General features: G+C 35.3%; 1 protein-coding gene across 1 annotated transcript in view; it reads right to left on the bottom strand.

The window, feature by feature from the left end:
• Positions 1–14116, bottom strand: part of LOC106871565 (F-box/WD repeat-containing protein sel-10) — a 160670-nt gene that overhangs the window by 129142 nt on the left and 17412 nt on the right. The window lies entirely within an intron of this gene.

Genomic DNA, 14116 nt, shown 5'->3' with positions numbered 1-14116 from the left:
TTTATCAATATCATTTTATCAAAATTAAAAATTCCATCTAAATTTAATTATCTTAAATTTGCCTCAGTGATTTTCCCTTTTTTTCTTTCTCTCACTCTCCCATCTCTCTCTTTCTGTCTATCTGTCTCTCTCTTTCTCTCACTCTCTTCCTTTGCGGATATATGTGTGGGAACGCTCGTAAATATGTGTGTATGTATGTATGCATATATTTATATATACACACACACACACACACACACACACACACACTCATAATTAGATATATAAGTATATAAATTCAGAGTGCCCATTTGCGCTTATTTAATTATATTTAGCTTTTTATCGATTTGGTTCAACTTACGTTGTTGAAAATGCATAAGCACACACACTCACGCACAAGCACACACACACACACACAAACACACACACACATATATACACACACATACATACACACATACACGCGCACAAACAGACGTACACTCGCACACGTCTATACTATATATATTTATATACTGCATATATATATATATATATATATATATATATATATATATATATATATATATACGGAGTGTAAATACAATAAGAAAAAAAAGGATACCGCAAGAGGAATAAAGAGACAAAGTTTAAACAAATACTGTATTAGCTTAACCAGACGACAAACGAATGTAATTGAGTAAACATGGTATTTCTAATTTTAATCAAGGAAATGATTTAGCAAGGTTTTGTTGCGTTATGAACTCCTAACAAGGGCAAATCTTCGTGAGTGCATATATATTTTCAAATGAAGAATATACTAACTCTATAAAATAATCTATTTCCACTACCCCTTATTTATACTATCAAATCTCGTTCCGCCATCTTTATTCTGTGTACTCTGTACTTATTGTCACATGACAGTCTAACCTATTATGCAATGTTTCGCCAAGTCATTGCCTCTCTTCCTTATCTCTTCATTTTGTGATTCAACTTTTATAATTTCGCTATCATGCAATTGTGTCTCAAAAAATCCATAACACTTGTCACACTCAATACTTTGTACTTCATGTAAATTCACATCATGTCCGTTATTTCGACAATGCTTAAACTGATTGGTCTGAAGCAATGCTTCTCAGTCTTTTTTGTTATACGCTTCACACCGATTTTCCAAAGAAGATGCGCCCCCACCCTGAACGGATAAAGTTACTTCACATTCTGAAGTCCCATGCCACTCTACGATTCAATCTCATTAAATCTGGCAAAATATCTGGTTAGAAACACTAATCTGGTGACAAGAGGTTGCATATTAGTTCAATGACTATATTAGCTAATAGTTCCTTTAAAAAAAAGTAAGCGATAATGTGGCATTTGTGAGCGGTTTGCCTGCTATTTCCAGCAGGTGGAACCAATGCGAAAGAAGCTTTCTCATCGGCTTGTAGAAGTCATATATTTTAAAACTGACTTGCCTACATATTAAATATATTAGAATAACGATATTATCTCTTCTAGACATTCCTAAGAAGATCTGCTGTTTCTAGTTCTTCGTTACTAATTATCCTGGTTTTTCTTTTTCATTGATGATGCAATTCACCTTTTTGAATGCATTTTAGAGTCAATTCAAAATTTTTCTTTAGTTTTTCCCGAATGCATCTAGTTTTCGAAACGTGGCTGTTTCGATTTTTCTTAATTTGATTAATAATTATGGTATACCAAAGATTATTTTATGCAAAATTAGCTATTTGTTTGAGCCGAAACACATAACATATATAATTAGCGTTAATCTCATTTTCTTATATCATTTATTTAGATATACATGCGATTGAAGAGTATACATTATTCAAAATTTTAAATGTTGTGACTATGTCGTAACGATTTCATATCCAACAATAGTCAGCCATCATGCTTTTCTTCCAAAATCCCTAGCATCATGCTTCAGTCACATAAATGTCTGATAGAATCGTTTTCCATTTTTATTGCTTTCTTAGATGAACTCTAAAAGAGAATGTAGGAAGTGAATATTTAAGAAATTCAACAGTTAATTTCTTTATAGACATCAAGAGATTTTCTATTAAACTTGTACGCGTAGGAGTACTTATTATTGCCCATAAAGTATGTGCATAACCATTTAAAAGACTGCCAAACATTTAATTATAGTAATTATAGTGTATTGAGTATATGTTTGAATTCTATAGGTTTTAAAACTTGCCTACTTTAGGTGTCTCATAATAATTCCCCTACTCCTTTAACTTTTCCACACTTGCAATTATGAATTTTGTAGAAAAGTACTGAAATCTTGAGCTGACTTCACTTATTGCTTTAACAAAATTGTTCACTAAACCGAGTTTAACAGGGAGAAGTAGTTCAATTCTCTTCTTGGGATCAACTAAAGGTACAGATTGGACACTGCTTGTATCTGTGATATATGTTGTCCTCAATAGACATTCATGCTCAATATAGTCTACGGTAGCATGACTGTCACATGGGTTATAAGAAATAACAGTTATTTTGTAAAACTTGTTGGCATGCCTTTGGTATAACAACTTTATCTCCACGGAGATTCTATTGGTAAATATTGCATTGTATAGTATCCGGCAGTATATCCTTCATATTACATCTACTGTAGGTGCTCGAAATTAGGATTTAGGTTCATATGGTATTAGATTAGTGCTGATTATAAGCTTTTTTGTGATGAACTAATGAAGAAGTGCCAGTCGGATGCTACAAAAGCATGAAAGCTGTTTGCGAAGGATTCCTTTGATAATGTGAAGTTTTTAGCACTTTCTCGAGTAAACAACCTTGGTTCAAATTTTTTTACAGATATGTATTTAGGATCTGAAAAAGATGTAGCTATTAAACTATTTGCATCATTATCACTAATTATTTCTAAACTAGTCCATCACTTGGGATAAAGGGAATGAGATCTCCTTTTTTTCTCTTCATAGCAAGTGGCATTGATCATTCCATTTGCTCAACCAATCACTTGAACGAACACAGAAGATTCGATGTGGTGTCCACTGCTTGCCTTGATCATCTCTGTGAGATATCCGGTATTCTTTCAAAGTATATCCTGTATTTTTTCAACTATCTATTGCAATAGTTCGCTATTGCGTCTTGTAAAAGTAGCATAAACATATTTCTGAGTGATTAATACATTCATAACGCATGGCAATCAATATAGAGCGATCTGAAAGCAGAGTTTGAAGAAATTTAAAATAATAATTAGTTTCGTCTCAAATGGAAACTTTTTGTTGACCAGAGTTATTTTCAAATACAGTTGTATGTTACATAATGGAATAAAAGATTTACTTAGAAACGTTGTTCCTTACCCGAATCCCCTTTAAACTTCCTTTCTCAATCCTCACTAACAATTACTGATTTACACACATTAAGACACAAACGCACTCACAAGCACCCACACACAAGAACTACGATGAATTGTAGATACTATAAAACAAAGCATTGCGGTTCATGCACAGCTGAAAAGTGAGTACTTCTTAGTGAAGAAGTTAAACAAATGAATGGACTCTTTTAACGTTTGAACAGAAATCTTAAGCAAATGCCGTCGCTTCAATAAATATTTGCTGAAACATTGTATGATTATCCAATCATCAGTTTGGATGAATTAATATTTAACTATTTACCAGGAGCATATATACTGCCTCTCTTTCACGAATAGGTTTAGATCCACTTGAAATGTTATTTACTTCTAGAATCTGTCTTTTATGCTCGCTATCCTTGCTGTCAACTCATAACATGAGATAATTATGTAAATCATATTACGTTGTAGCAATACCGTTTGTCCTTTACGAATTTTATTGTTATGTATATGAACGCATATGTGTGTTTATATATGTAATACATGCATATATCTATATGTATATGTATATATATATATGTACACGCATGCACACACACATATCGGTAACAATCTGATTTGTCAGGTGAGCTTGGTCAGCAGTTTACCAATAACATTCTCTTAGTTATGTACTTCAATTCTATTCATACAATCGAAGCCCACTTAGTTCTACACCTTAAGTGCCATTCATAGAGGACGAAACTCACTGATATAATTGGGAGGCATTTAATCATCACTGCAACACCTTTTGAGAAACATCCAGCTGTTGTGGTTGTGGTTATTTGATTTAATGACAACGAGAGATGATGGAGTTAGCCGGTTAGACGATAGGAGATCGCAGTAAATTGAACGAAGTAGGAATTTTAGATGTACGAAACTTGGAATGCTTCAGAACAGAACATGAACTGGAAATTGAATTCAAAGATCCGTAAGAGCAGTTGTAAATCATTCGCAGACGATATAGATTACGCTGCTGGTGTTTTTATTGCAGCTACACATATAAATATTTCTAACACAGTCACAAGCCCTGAAATTTTAAGAGAAGAGGCTAGTCGACTACATCGCCCCTAGTAATTTATAAGTAGTTTATTTTATCGATCTAGGAATGAAAGGCAAAGTTAACCTCGGTAGGATTTGAACTTAGTGTCGGAACAAATACTACAACGCATTTTCCGTCACTTCAACGATTCTGCCAATTCACCATTACTGTAACTACAAATATAATAGTTGACTGCGGTTGGTCATTGAGTAAACGTTTGTTGTTGAAAAATATTTGAGCATTGTCCATTCATATTTGAGGGAGTGTGTATAAGTATGAAATCAACATGTAACTCATTGACAGTGGATACTGTAGAGAAGAGGTTAGTATATTTAAGAAAGATATTAATGTGACGTTTTTATTTATATTCATTTATACTCTGTAAATCCGAAAACACAAAACAAAATTTTTTTTTTTAAGAATCGGTATTATAACAGTTATTGTTGTTTCAGAACATCAACCTCGTTGATTTCATCAGGTGGAAGTGAGGAAGGCCATAATCAGAACAGCTTCCTCCAGACAAATTGTCATAAAAATATTGAGAAAGAGAGAGAGAGAAACTGGGGAGAAAAACAAGTGACATAAACGAATAAGTGAAATACTGATGATGATGATGAGTGTCGTAATCGGACTGGAAAAGATTAATGAAGAAAACTTGTGGTCTGTGGTGCATCTGAAGAAAATAAGATTTCAAAATTTTACGCGCACGCATACTTATAATAACTTGCTGGCTCTGGAGGAAAGAGCAGTATCAATGGCCCTTGCGAGCTCTTCCGTTTCAGAAATAGATGACTAGATATCCCATTTATTAATGTGGGTACAAGCTAATGACATTGATACGTTGTGAACCGTTCACACTTTAGTGCCTTATACTCTCGAGATACTAAATGACAATTTGAAAGGTCGAGACAACGAGAGTGTGTGTATGTCAACCCTGTCGAACATACGGCTGCAACAATATCTAGTCAACTCTCGGCTCAATTTTATATTTTAAACATTTTAAAACTTAATTTTAAAGTATTGAGTAAAATATATATTACAGGTATGCTTTGAGAGTTAGAGCCCGACTAGGATCGAGCTAACACCGATCAAGTAAATCTCGGGAATCTTATTTCAACTAATGAAGAAGTTCATGAATTCTTATACTAAAAGATGTGACCTTTTTCTACTTCACTTTATCTGCGGCCATGCTAGGGTGTCGTCCTGAAGGTTCTAGTCGAAGAAATCGACTCCAGCGCTCATTTTTAAGTCTGGTACTTACTCTGTCGAACTGCCGTATTACAGAGACATAAACAAAGCACATTCGGTTGTAGAGCTGTGATGAGGAGCAAACACTAACACACACTGATGTATGTATGTACGTACGTATGTACGTACGTATGTATGTATGTATGTATGTATGTATGTGTTTATGTATGTATGTATGTATGTATGTATGTATGTATGTATGTATGTATGTATGTATGCGGCGGGATTACTCAGTTTCGGTCGACCAAATTCACTCACAAGGCCTCAGTATGCTATAGTGGAAGAGACCTGCCTAAAGTGCCAATCTCTAGTGAGATTGTCAACCAAGGCTTCCTGTTCTCTTCGTATTTCTGTGTGTTGGGAGCCATGGTTTTGATTCTCACTAGGAGACAGATGAACATCAGTCAGTCCCGTATCTTCATCCAGAGTTAAGTCCCGATTCGCTGTTCATTTACCTTCATCTCAAACATAAAGCCGTTGGACACTGACAGGTTGTCATCACTGTGACTACGGAGTCCTATCTACCCCAGTTTTAAATCAGTTTGTTCCTTCTCCAAGGCTCACGAGTTCTGTCCACCCGTTTTCGAAATGCCATTGACTCTTCTGAGTACCTGTGCCTTTTGCCGGGTATTGTTTTTAAGCCCGCAAGGTGTCGAAAATCCACCCTCCTCACCAAGCAAGCTTTGTCGGGTTGCTGGTTTTGTCGCCGACGAATCGACGGTTTCATAACACCACTTGTTAATCATTCTGGGTAATAATCAATCTGGTTAATTATTCACTTGTTCACTATTATAATTTCACTATTACTGCTATAGTCCCTATTTTATTATTTACTTGTTCACTACTATAGTTTCACAATTATTACTATACTTATACTATTACTATAAGGCCTAGGGGTCCTAATATTGCCTCCCCTGATTTTCATAGGCAGCAAAGGATGGCAGATTTACGGCTGTTGTATTATTATTATTATTATTATTATTCTATGTTTGACTTTTGCTTTACATTTGTACAACTTGGCTCTAAGTCTCATCCAGAGACCTCAAGAGACAACAAGTTAGAATTTCATGTTGGTGTTATGCCTAGGGTGCCATATATTTGGTTTTGTACATAGTGTTGTTCTAGAGAATGTTTAAGAAACCATAAGAAAATTGTGTTTGTTTTAAAATTTGAGATTACATAGAAAGTATTTTGCTTAGGATATGGGTAGTTCCAATGAGCACTATCTTTTGAACTTCTGCCATTTTGGGGTTTCCTGGTATCTAAGCTAGGTGGCAATCAGCCCCTTTTACTATCATTCTCAGGGCACCTATAACAACAGGTATTGTTTTAGTCTTCAGGTTCCACATTTTGCTAATTTCTATTTCAAGATCTTTATAACTGCTCAGTTCTTGGTAGGTCTTGACAGATACGTTTATATCGATTGGGACAGTGATTTCAATGAGGAGGTATGATTTTTGTCTGAAGTCTTTCAATATGATATCTGGCCTATTTGCATCTATCTTTCTTTCTGTCAGTTTGAATGGTGAAATTTCAGAGGAGTGAGATGTGATCATTTTCAAGTACTGGGGGTGGTTTGTGTTTCCACCAGTTTTTATCATGGGGCAAGTCCATGTTTTTGCAAATTACCCAGTGAATATATTGTGCAGCTCTATCATGCCTGTTGAGATACTCTGTAGGCGCAAGAAGACTGCACATGGAGACAACATGGTCGATGGTTTCATTTTGTTGTTGACATACACGACATGTTGGGTTACTGCCGTTCTTTAATATGTTGGCCTGGTAGTTCCTTGTAGGTAGGCATTGATCTTCGGTTGCTATGATAAACCCTTCTGCTTCAGATTTTAAGCCAGAGGCCACTAGCCATTGATGGGTAAGGGCTTTGTCAACATCGGCATTATTCGCTTTCTTTGGGTATTTGCCATTGAGAGCTTTTTCTTGCCATTTATCAGTCAGAATATCTAAGGCAGGAGTTTTAGCACGGGTTTTCATGCATTTAGCTTTTTCTGCGCTTGTTTCTCGTATGTCTAATTCCGGAATTTGTTATATTTGAAATTCACTTAGATATTTCTTTGCCTGCTTTGTTACTGAGTATGATGCTTTCTCGTTTTCATGTTTTGTGACAAGTTTTAACATCCAGCCCTCAGAGTTTTCCATGTAGGTGTGGCAATCTTCATTGTTAATGCCAGTTGTAAAAGCCCACGGCCTCCCTCTTTTCTTGGCAGATAAAGTCGTCCTATATCTGCCTTAGGACGGTGCATTATATGCATTGTCAACAGTTTTCGTATTTTTCTGTCAAGGTTACTTATTTCAGTAATTGACCAGTTAACGATATTGAAACTGTAAGTCACGACTAATATGGTTAAAGCATTGATCGCTTCAATCCTGTTTCTTGCATTAAGATCTGTCTTAAGTTTTGCTCTCACCTCGCAATAACATTCTCTTCTGATTTTTTTCCATCATCACTGATTCCGCCTGATTCCATCCCCTTCAAGTACCCCTAGGTATTTGCAGATCTCCGCTGATTCTAACTCTTTTATGACATTCTGCTGGGCAAGGTTAACGTTAGATGTTTCTGTCATTTTTCCTTTGATAAAGGTAGCTTTTCCACATTTATCGAGGCCAAATTGCATCCTGATGTCATCACTGAATTGTTTAACAATCGCTAGTAAGCCCTTGAGTTGTTGGACATTTTTTGCAAAGAGCTTTAAATCAACCGTACTGTGCATCATTGAGCAATTTCTGGAGAGGTATTAAGGCTAGACAAAAGAGGAGTGGTGATAGTGAGTCACCCTAGAAAATGCCACAGGAATTTTTTACATCTCCAGCACTTAGAGATTCATCGTCACTGTTCAAAGTTAGTGTGGTTCTCCATGGTCTCATACTTACAGACTAAAAGTTTCGCAGAGTAGGCGCTACTTTAGACATCTCTAGACATTTCTTAATCCAGCTGTGGTAGGCTATCAAAAGCTTTTTTATAGTCCATCCAGGCTATTGACAAGTTTTTGTGTCGTTTGTGATAATCTTTTAAGATCATCTTATTGATGAGTAGCTGATCTTTACAACCATAAGATCCACGTTTACATCCATTTTGCTCATTAGGGAATACGCTACTTTCTATTAAAAAACTATAGGTATATTCAGTCAAAACATATGTTAGCGTTTTATATATTGTTGTTAAGCAGGTTATGGGTCTATAAATTTTTGGTTCATTTGTTTCTTCATTTTCTGGAAGTAGGAATGTTAAACCATTAACTAGCCAAAAGGGCATCATACTAGGATGTTGAAAAACATCGTTGTAAAGTTTTGTTAGGAGTTCATAGCTCTCTGGGAAGGCATTCAACCAGAAGTTAGGAATTTTATCCTTTCCTGGAGACTTCCATTTACTTGACCTCCTGAGAGCAGATCTTATATCTTCTACCTTGACACCCTCCAACTTTTGCTCCTCTAAGGAGTCTAAGTCTGTAGATATTCTTTCAATCCAAGGGGCCTTTTCATTGTGTGCTTTTTCTTCTGCCCAAATTTTATTCCAAAATTCCTGCACTTCTTTTGATGGGACAGACTTTACTGTAACTGGTGTTTTCTCTATCTTCCTGTAAAAATTTTTGGGGTTATTTTTTAACATGTTGTTGTCCTTGAAGAATCTAACGCGCTTTTCATGCCTTGCTATGCGGGCAGCTTTAGCACGTACCTTTTGCTTGGTGGTTTCTATGGTGGCATCATTGTCAAGTATGGTTTTCATATACTTTTTCTTTCATTTTCGGGCTTTTGTAGGTTTGCTAGTCTTGTCAAACTTAAGATTTTTCAAACATTCTATGTCAGACCTAAGTAGCTTAATTTGGCGTTGAATACGCTTTTGCCAAGAAGGCTTTTTATAGGAATGTTGTCGTTTTCTAATCTTTTCACCACATAGAATCGTTGAAATTTTCGCGGATGCATAGTACAGGTGGTTGAGAACTGTGATATCGACATCATTAGCTGAAATTATATCCTTAAGTGCAAGGAAGATTTTGCCAATTATTTTCAGGTTTTGGTTAGAATTGCGAATTTTTGGGAGAGTATTGCGTTCATTCATATTGGTTTCTTAAATTTTCAGAGATTCAATCATGATTTGATTTTTAGATCATGTAGTTCTGTTGGGTGAATATTTGTGTGACTTTCTTCATCTATTTGATTTTCATGTGCCTTAGTGTTTATGGTTGGTTCAGAGAGTATTTCACTTAGCTCATTATTATTATCATTCAGTTTTATATTTAAAAGATGATGAATTATGTACATTATTTATATTATTTACAATTGACAGATATTTGTCCTCATCTTGTTTGTTGTTAATACAACGTTTCGGCTGATATGCCCTCTAGCCTTCATCAGGTGTAGTAGTAGTAGTAGTAGTAGTAGTAGTAGTAGTAGTAGTAGTAGTAGTAGTAGTAGTAGTAGTAGTAGTAGTAGTAGTAGTATCAGGTCATCCTATAAGTTCTGTCTGATTTTACCTTATTTAAAATTGAATGAAATTTAATAGTATTTTAGAATGTTTAATGGAATTAAAATTATTTTCATGCATTTGTGTACATTTAAACTAATTAAATATTATTTTACAGAATTAAAATTTCTTTGATTAAAACCCTTTCTAGCATGGAAGTATCCAAAGAGCATTTAAGTCACATAATGCTTTATGAGTCCAAAAAAGGAAACTCAACAGCCTAAGCGACTCGAAACATACACTCAGTTTATGGGAAGGAATGCTTGAATGAAAGAACTTGCAGAAGATGGTTTGCAAAATTCAGAAGTGGAGATTTCAGCCTTGAAGATGAAGATCGAACAGGACGTCCAGTTGAATTTGATGATAAGCTCATTGAGGCATTACTTGAAGAAAATCCTACATTATCAGTTGAAGAATTGGCAATAAAGCTTAGTTCAAACCATACAACTGTCCATCGTCATCTTCAACAACTTGGAAAGGTTCCTAAACTTGGAAAATGGGTGCCACATGAATTGTCCGAAAGCAACCGCAAATCCCGAGTTGACATCTGCTCTTCTCTCCATTCTCGCGAACTCATTTCACCCTTTTTGGATAGATTTGGATAGATCTGCTGACGAAAAATGGATCTTTTATCGAAATGTTAAATGCCGTAGACAGTGGCTTGGTAAAAGGGAAAAAGCTCAACCACAGCCGAGAAGGGAACTTCATGGGAAAAAGGTTCTTCTGTCTATCTGGTGGGATCGCAGAGGAGTAATTCACTTTGAATTGTTACCACCTAATGCAACAATCATTGCTCAAGTCTACTGTCAGTAATTAGAGCGTTTGAATCGAAAAGGAGTGATGTTTCATCAAGACAATGCACGACCCCACACTGCAAAGATCACATCACAGAAGATCGAAGAGCTTGGTTGGGAAAAAATTCCTCATCCACCTTATTCTCCCGAACTTGCTCCTTCAGATTACCATTTGATTTGTAGTTTACAGAATCATTTGGGGGACATAACTTTCGCAAGCCAGGAGGAGGTCGAAACTGACATTTCAGAGTTCTTCGCTTTGAAACCAAGAGAGTTTTACATTCATGGGAGTAAAAAGCTTGTAAATAGATGGAAAGAAGTCATAGATAATCAGGGAAAGTACATTGATGATTAAATTTCAATTAAATATAACATTTGATCTCTTGCTTTCGTTATTCAAAATTCGGACAGAACATATTGTATGACCTGATACTACTGTAATCGACTTAATCCCAAAATTTGAGGCCTTGTGCTTCCAGTAGAAAGATTATTATCATTATTATTATTATTATTATTATTATTATTACTACTACTACTATTATTAAGGCTGGCAGAATCGTTAGCACGCTGGCCAAAATGCTTAGCGGCATTTCGTCCGTCTTCATGTTCTGAATTCAAGTTCCGCTGAGGTCGACTTTGCCTTTCAAATCTTTCGGGGTCGATAAATTAAATATCAATTCAGTACCGGGGTCGATGTAATCGACTATCCCCTCCCCTAAAATTTGAGGCCGTGTACTTATAGTAGAAAGGATCATTATTATTATTATTATTATTATTATTATTATTATTATTATTATTATTATTGTCTGTGTGTGTGTGTGTTTGAAAAATGAAAACGAAGTAAGATGATTGGAAATGAAGATATGTAGTTTCCCCAAGTATAACTGAATTGATAAAACAGAAATATTTTGTTCAATCTATTAATTCTATTCTCATCTCGACTGAAACGGAAACATTTTTTTCCGAGAGATTCAAAACAAAAATAGAATGACGACCGACCATAAGAGCCCAAGTATATAGGAAGAAAGCTCGCATGTCGCATCATAACCTGTACAAATATTGTCAGATAAAATAAATCAAATGACATACGAGTTCAGAAACAAAACGACGAATTTATCCAACAAAATATAAATTTAATTCAATAAAATACATAGTTTGTAGAAATTACGTTTATGCAAATATCAGTTCGAAAGTTTGATATTAAATATAGAGCATACTTAACAGACAGAAATATTGTGCATGACAGAGCGAACTAAAAAAGAATATAGCGGGTTTTTACATTTTTATGTGGAAGAAAAAGCAGTTTTAACAAAAAATGTATTTGGCAGGATTCAATGCAGAAATATCATGCAATATACAGAAAAAAATATGTTTTCTTATTTTAAGAGAGTTGTGTTGCAGTTTTATTTAAAACAGTCATAAGTTTGATTTCTATTTAAAGAGAGCTGTACGGCAGTTGTATTATACACTATTGCCAGAATTTTGCTAACAAATTTTAAGAGAGTTGAGTAAGTTGCAAGTGAATATTTTAATACGGAACGGTATCGTTGTACGTGGGCCTTGTTCGTTCAGAGATGAACAGTATTCTAGTGGTATCTTCGCAGTAACTGGTTCATGTTAGTGTGAAGATCTATATTGGCAGATAGGTATAAGCTCAGAGCCACACCAAGCGGAAAGGCGGTGAAATGCGGTGGGAAATGCAGTTTTACATCTAGTTACAGTGTCAATATCTGACGGCATATGTGCTACTAACTCCCGTTATGTCCGCGTCTGGTTAGTTATGCACAGATAAAAATCTCACAACGTGCTGCTTTCCAGAAGGTTTGAGACCATTTTAGGAGAAGCAGTTATAACTATCCTAGGTTACTGTAATGTTTGTATATCATTACTATGTATCTACTAAACTGATCAGCTAACTTTTCTTTTATTTCATATTGAAAGAAACGGCTGTGACAGCACTTAGAACACACTCCATTGAATACTATTTGCCATAGCTAACTGGTTTGCAGAACGCAGTCGGGACAGGAAGACAATTTAGAACCCTGCTATGCAATAAAGTTTTATGTTAAACTGGGCGAGAAGGCTTTGGAAACTTAGGAAATGTCTCAGACTGCTTATAGATTCGCTTGTATGAGCCAAGCATTTCTTTATTCGCTGGTACAAGACATTCAAGGACGGTAGAGAGGAGTTGAAAGACGATGAAAGGTATAGCAGGGAGATGGACAGCTGAATATCAGAGCTGGATGACAATAAGCATACAGTTCGGAGTTGGTGTGGCAATTGTACACAGAATTATTTATGAAGATCTGAGCATATACAAGATTTGTGCCAATTTTTTTTCCCACAGAACTCAGTGACGAACAGAAGAAAAGTCGCATCGGTGACACCAGGATTATGGTTGAGCTCATTACTTCTAATCCAAGAATACTTGAGTGTCCAGTGACTTGTGACGAAAGTTGGATCTACTCTTATTATTCAGGGACCAAGAGCCAGAATGCCCAATGGAAGTATCCTGGCTCATAAGACGCAAGAAGGCCAGGAAAATCAAGTTCGCCGGGCAGCTCACAATGATAGCCTTTTTTCAATAGCAAGGGTATCATCTAAATCCTCTGAGCTCCCTCTAGTCAGCCAGTCAATGAACACGGAGTGGAAGAGATGAAATCTATATACCATGGGGTATTGCACCGACAGTAATTAAAGTGTTGAATGTAATGCCACGAATCCCAATCTCTGAATTCAGTCACTTTCAAGATAGCGTGTTACCGCTAGATCACATATCGAGATAAAAAATATATAATTAGATAAACAGATAAAAAGATAAACACGTACACACACATATACACACAATATTTCATTGAAATGCATGCAGATGGTAATGTATGTGCCTATATTGACATGTATATGTTTATTTATGCCTTTATGATTATAATGAAGACATATGTATATATATATATATATATATATCACTTAATACAGATACATGCAATAATGCATCAATACCCACAATATATATTTTTACCGCATGTGTGCGTGTGTGTGTATGTGTGTATGTGTGTATGATACCTATATATATATATATATATATATATATATATATGTAGATAGATAGATAGATAGATATATATATATGAATGATACATTCGCATATAGATTTTTGTATTTGCATATACTGACATAATCATACTAAAGATGTGTGTAATAATATAATTATATATTTGCTTCTGCGTGAGTGTGTATAT

The sequence above is a fragment of the Octopus bimaculoides genome, chromosome 2 (genome assembly GCF_001194135.2).
Source record: "Octopus bimaculoides isolate UCB-OBI-ISO-001 chromosome 2, ASM119413v2, whole genome shotgun sequence".
In the NCBI taxonomy this organism is placed as follows: domain Eukaryota; kingdom Metazoa; phylum Mollusca; class Cephalopoda; order Octopoda; family Octopodidae; genus Octopus; species Octopus bimaculoides.
Note: the sequence above shows the minus strand (reverse complement) of the source record. Positions and strands in the feature narration are given on the sequence as shown.